At 40.9% G+C, this 5,843-nt stretch overlaps 1 pseudogene; it reads left to right on the forward strand.

The window, feature by feature from the left end:
* The first annotated feature begins 902 nt into the window (after positions 1-902).
* On the forward strand, positions 903-5,843 carry LOC107574654 (gamma-glutamyltransferase 6-like; annotated as a pseudogene).

Below are 5,843 nucleotides of genomic sequence, written 5' to 3' on the forward strand. Positions count from 1 at the left end.
CCCCCAATCTTCTAATGTGCTGACATTCAGGGCTGTATAAAGGTGTATTTGAATACTGCTGTAGAGCTACATGTGGAATAGAGGGGGGCAAGTGATACACAGAGAACAGAGGGTATAAACAAATAAAGTCATAGCCACATGAGTGACATTTAAGCCGGTCAGTATTGCTGAGATTCTGTATCTTGATATGACAGTGGTTCTCACTATCTCTGCGGGAATTTTATATTCAATTACACTCTGCATGTTTGAAAACCTTCCAGTAAATGTCAAAAAGTAAATAAGGTGGGAAGCCGTGCACCATGATTCCCTTGAAGATGGAGATTTGGAGTCACAGGCTACTATGAAAGGAATATTGAGGCTTATGCTCTCAGCTCGCTTCCAGGTCACTGGAACATTGAGAATCAGCACAGACCAGCCCCACTGCTTCACCCTGAGCCTCAGCCTTTGCAGACACATCTGACTTTCAAAGACGTTAAAAAAACATCCACAAAGCTTTTAAAAAGTAGATTATGCCTTTATGATATAATGTATGTGCCGTTGCTACTGTTTGAGCAGGTATCAGGGAAACTATCCTGTTAGTTGTCACTTGCTGTACTCCAGTGAATATTTCTCATAGTGGGTTTATTTCTGAAGGTCATTCAGCTAGTCTTGGCTTTATTTATTTAGAGTAGGCCTATTTAGGTTGGAAATGTTTCTCTTTTTAATTGCACTGCACAGTGAACTACACACATAGTTTGAATAGACAATTTTTGGTGAAACAAATGTGAGTTTTCTTGAAACACAATAACTTTGACGTGCACGCCCATCAGGCTTTGTGCAGTTTCTACCTGGCCTGACTGTCAGGACAAACAGGAAGTAGATTTCTAGGTTGCTGGAATCAAGGTTTTAACGACAGAGCCAAAATGCACACGGGGAAAATAGTGCAGAGCTCTGTTAAATATAAAGTACTTGCAAGAGATGTGCGAGATGAAAACGACGGTTTTACCGAAGATGAGGACGATGAAATTACGATAGATTTCCACTCGTAAGTGACAAAATGAAAGTAAAATTTGCATGACGTCTGTTGCGCAAATTAAATGTTATTTCAAAAGAAAAGTGCATTTTCTCTTATGTCGTGGCTGCTATTTTCTTTTAGGTGCTCAATCTAGCCTTCTTAAGACACGACGCGACAAACTATCGCAGAGCACCTGCAGTTTACACAGCTTAATGTTCTAACGGGATTGTTTAAATTCTGCCACGTCGCGTCGCTAACAGTGTAGATTCCGGTATAAAAATTATCTATGTTATGTCGCTTATAGATATTATTGCCAGTGAAGAGTTGCGATTCATTTCCTTTAATAATTCATTTAATAAATAATTACTTAAAATGCTCTTTTAATTCTCTCATGCCAAATACATTTAAAAGCAACAACCACAAAAAAATATTTTCAAGGAATAATTTCAACCAGTTCACAAAATGGTTCGAATGATTCAGGGAAATGTTTTGTTCAAAAAGCTGGGAAACGTGATAATCATGTCATAAAAGTAACCTAGCTCTTGGACTATAACACAAGTCATGTGAAGTCATTCAAAAACTTTGTGTGAGGAACAGACTGGAATTGATCAAATTCCCATCATCTATGCTTGAACATTTCAATTTGCATCTGCATTCAGACCGAAGAAGTATTAGCAAATGCTGCTTGTTTTGTGTGTGTCTGAACACGGGCGCACCAGTTTAGATATGAAGAGCATGAGTATGACAGAATTTTCATTTTTGGGTGAACTTTTCGGTGTCCAGCTGTGCATTGTATTCTTGTTATCAGCCACAAAGAACAAAGAGATAAGCTGGCTACTGATATACTCAGACTGATTCAGAGAAGCATCACAGAAAAGCAAAAACTCCTTTATATTTGAGCTTTGTGAATACTGCTCCTGCAGACTCCATATTGTTATTGTTCTTACAATATACAGGCCCTTCATCAATCAGCAAGGAAGGACAAGGAAAAGAGACACCTGTATCAGGGTCACGGTGGCTGTGATTCTTCTGGGAATTGTTTTCGGATTTGTGATCTATGAGTGGAATGGCTATTGGCCTGGAATTGAGGAGCATCTGGACCTGTCAGATCATCAAGGCACTAACAAGACACACGATATTCCTGTGGATGAAGACCACAAACACCACCACGAACATCATCAAGATGATGGTGACCACAATGACCTGACCATGACCACAAAGACTTAGATGATCATGATGACCATCATCATCATCATGATCATGATAGTCACACTCATGATCACAGTCAAGTGCTGTACCACAATGCTGCTATCATCACAGACTCTGGCAAGACTCATTTCATTAATAATTATAATACAAACAAATATGTGTATTGTGGCAGAAAATCCATAAATATGTATCAAACATACAAACCCAATTCCAAAAAGGTTGGGACACTGTACAAATTGTGAGTCTCCTGTGTGACTTGTATAGCAAACTGCTCCAGTATTGGTAAGGAGCTTCTTCAGGAGAGAGGGAAAGTGGTCGATGCAGGGATTGCAGCTGTACTCTGCCTAGGAGTTGTTCATCCACACACCGCTGGATTAGGTCAGTAATAGTATCATGCACTTTTCATCACATCACTTCTACACCTCAAATGTTTCAGTGCCACATTCTTGGTTGGTTAAAACAAAGTACAATTCTCAGTGTTGTAGTCGAGACCAGCACATTGGAGTCTGAGCCAAGACCCAGACCAGAAAATTGTTAAGCCCGAGTGAATAAGTCCACATGTTTCTGAGTCCATGACAAAACCATGAACATGTGGACTCAGCATTGACTCAAACATGGTCTTGGTCTTGACTTGGACTTGAATGAGTTGGTCTCAACTACAACACTGTTGCCAGTGTTATTAAACATTCATAATTGATTTTGAGATTTATCATTGATTTCTAGCTCTTTCTGATGCGTGATGTAATTTGCTGAAATCTGCGGTTTTAATGTTGAACTTGCAATATTGAGTAATTTTCTAAAAAATACCATGAGCAAGTTTTGTTGAAGTGTTATGCATTTCAAATGGTTTTAGCGAGTGGTTTTAAGACTCTCTCTTCAGATGTAAAATAATGTTTATGAAAGGTTATAGAAATTATAGCATGGAAAAAGCCCATTAGCAATATAAAATCACTCCTACATGAATATTTGAGCAGTTTAGACTCTCAAATGCATACTGTTTGTTGTTAATATTTACAACTAATTAGCACCGCATTTGCCTTTCACAAGGTTACTAAAAGCATAAACTACTTTTTGAGGCTGCTGAATGATTCATTCGTGCTTCCCTTTTCTTCAAGGTGGAGTGTTTTCTGCAATTTTGTACAATCACACTACAAGATCATTTAAAGTGATACATGACACCTCTCAGAAGTGGCCTACATATGGTGCTCCCTCATTATTGCAGGGCCTTCAACTGCTGCATTCCAACTACGGACATTTAGAATGGAGTCGACTTTTTGAGGGTGCCACGAAAGTCGCTAAAGAGGGTTTCCTTATCGATGGAATCCTCTCCAGGGCTTTAGAAACCCACAAGGACAAAATACTCCAGTCAGGACTGTGTGATCTGTTCTGCGATGCGGCTGGCCATGTGAAATCAGAGGGTGAGCATGTCACCAACAGGAATCTATCAGACCTTTTGCGGAGCGTCAGCCTAAACAGCTCCCATTTCCCAGAAAATCTGGCCGTAAAATTGGCTCAAGACATTTCTGAAGCAGAGAGATCGGCATTCCTTGCTGCCGCTCAGGCCAGCGGTGGAGAAATCAATGAGCCCCTTATCGTTGCAGAGGAGAAATACAGCGTTCTTTCAGCCCCCAACCAGCTCACAGGTAGAATGGTATCCAATATATTAGAGTCCGAGAGCAAAACCTCACTTTCCCGAGCCACGGAGATCTCGGTAATGCCTTTGCCTCTTATAATGCCCTCCTAAATTTGGCGAATGAATTCTTCAACACACACCGCTGGATTAGGTCAGTAATAGTATCATGCACTTTTCATCACATCACTTCTACACCTCAAATGTTTCAGTGCCACATTCTTGGTTGGTTAAAACAAAGTACAATTCTCAGTGTTGTAGTCGAGACCAGCACATTGGAGTCTGAGCCAAGACCCAGACCAGAAAATTGTTATGAGTGAATAAGTCCACATGTTTCTGAGTCCATGACAAAACCATGAACATGTGGACTCCGCATTGACTCAAACATGGTCTTGGTCTTGACTTGGACTTGAATGAGTTGGTCTCAACTACAACACTGTTGCCAGTGTTATTAAACATTCATAATTGATTTTGAGATTTATCATTGATTTCTAGCTCTTTCTGATGCGTGATGTAATTTGCTGAAATCTGCGGTTTTAATGTTGAACTTGCAATATTGAGTGTAATTTTCTAAAAAATACCATGAGCAAGTTTTGTTGAAGTGTTATGCATTTCAAATGGTTTTAGCGAGTGGTTTTAAGACTCTCTCTTCAGATGTAAAATAATGTTTATGAAAGGTTATAGAAATTATAGCATGGAAAAAGCCCATTAGCAATATAAAATCACTCCTACATGAATATTTGAGCAGTTTAGACTCTCAAATGCATACTGTTTGTTGTTAATATTTACAACTAATTAGCACTGCATTTGCCTTTCACAAGGTTACTAAAAGCATAAACTACTTTTTGAGGCTGCTGAATGATTCATTCGTGCTTCCCTTTTCTTCAAGGTGGAGTGTTTTCTGCAATTTTGTACAATCACACTACAAGATCATTTAAAGTGATACATGACACCTCTCAGAAGTGGCCTACATATGGTGCTCCCTCATTATTGCAGGGCCTTCGACTGCTGCATTCCAACTACGGGCAATTAGAATGGAGTCGAGGGCACCACAAAACTTGCTAAAGAGGGTTTCCTTATCGATGGAATCCTCTCCAGGGCTTTAGAAACCCGCAAGGACAAAATACTCCAGTCAAGACTGTGCGATCTTTTCTGCGATACGGCCAGCCGTGTGAAATCAGAGGGCGAGCATGTCGCCAACGGGCATCTATCAGATCTTTTGCTGAGCGTCAGCCTAAATAGCTCCCATTTCCTGGAAAACCTGGCCGTAAAATTGGCTCAAGACATTTCTGAAGCAGAGAGATCGGCATTCCTTGCTGCCGCTCAGGCCAGCGGTGGAGAAATCAATGAGCCCCTTATCGTTGCAGAGGAGAAATACAGCGTTCTTTCAGCCCCCAACCAGCTCACAGGTAGAATGGTATCCAATATATTAGAGTCCGAGAGCAAAACCTCACTTTCCCGAGCCACGGAGATCTCGGTAATGCCTTTGCCTCTTATAATGCCCTCCTAAATCTGGCGACTTAATTCTTCAACACAAGTAAGAGAGAGATGTTCACATTAAATACCACAAGCAGTCATGTAGGAATCCTCGATAGTCATGGCAATTTCATAGTAATCTCCACCTCGCTCAACAGCACGTGGGGATCCGGGCAATACTTACAAAGTAGCGGAGTGATTCTCAATGACTTTACCTCAGACATCACTCAGGAACCTTATTTTAGTTTTCCTCTAGTGGTTATGCTGAGAAACCTGACTGACGTTGGACTGTCTGCTCATGAGACTGTGAGCAGCCCTCTGCTCCATATAGAGCAGGGGGGTTCCAGGTCTCTGTCTGACTGTGTTTCTGGTCTCACAAACAGCTCCGTTGTCTTCCGTTTTTTTTCAGATGGGCCTGTAGAGGAGGTGGGTGAGTGTTCAGATTGCTTTTTGTCCATGCTGCTGCGACTGAATGCAGAACATGTAAGAGCCTACGGAGCTCCTGCTATTGAGGTCCATGCTGATGGATACTAA

This window comes from Sinocyclocheilus grahami, unplaced genomic scaffold, assembly GCF_001515645.1.
Source record: "Sinocyclocheilus grahami isolate Dianchi unplaced genomic scaffold, SAMN03320097.WGS_v1.1 scaffold2299.1, whole genome shotgun sequence".
NCBI classification, from domain to species: Eukaryota; Metazoa; Chordata; class Actinopteri; order Cypriniformes; family Cyprinidae; genus Sinocyclocheilus; species Sinocyclocheilus grahami.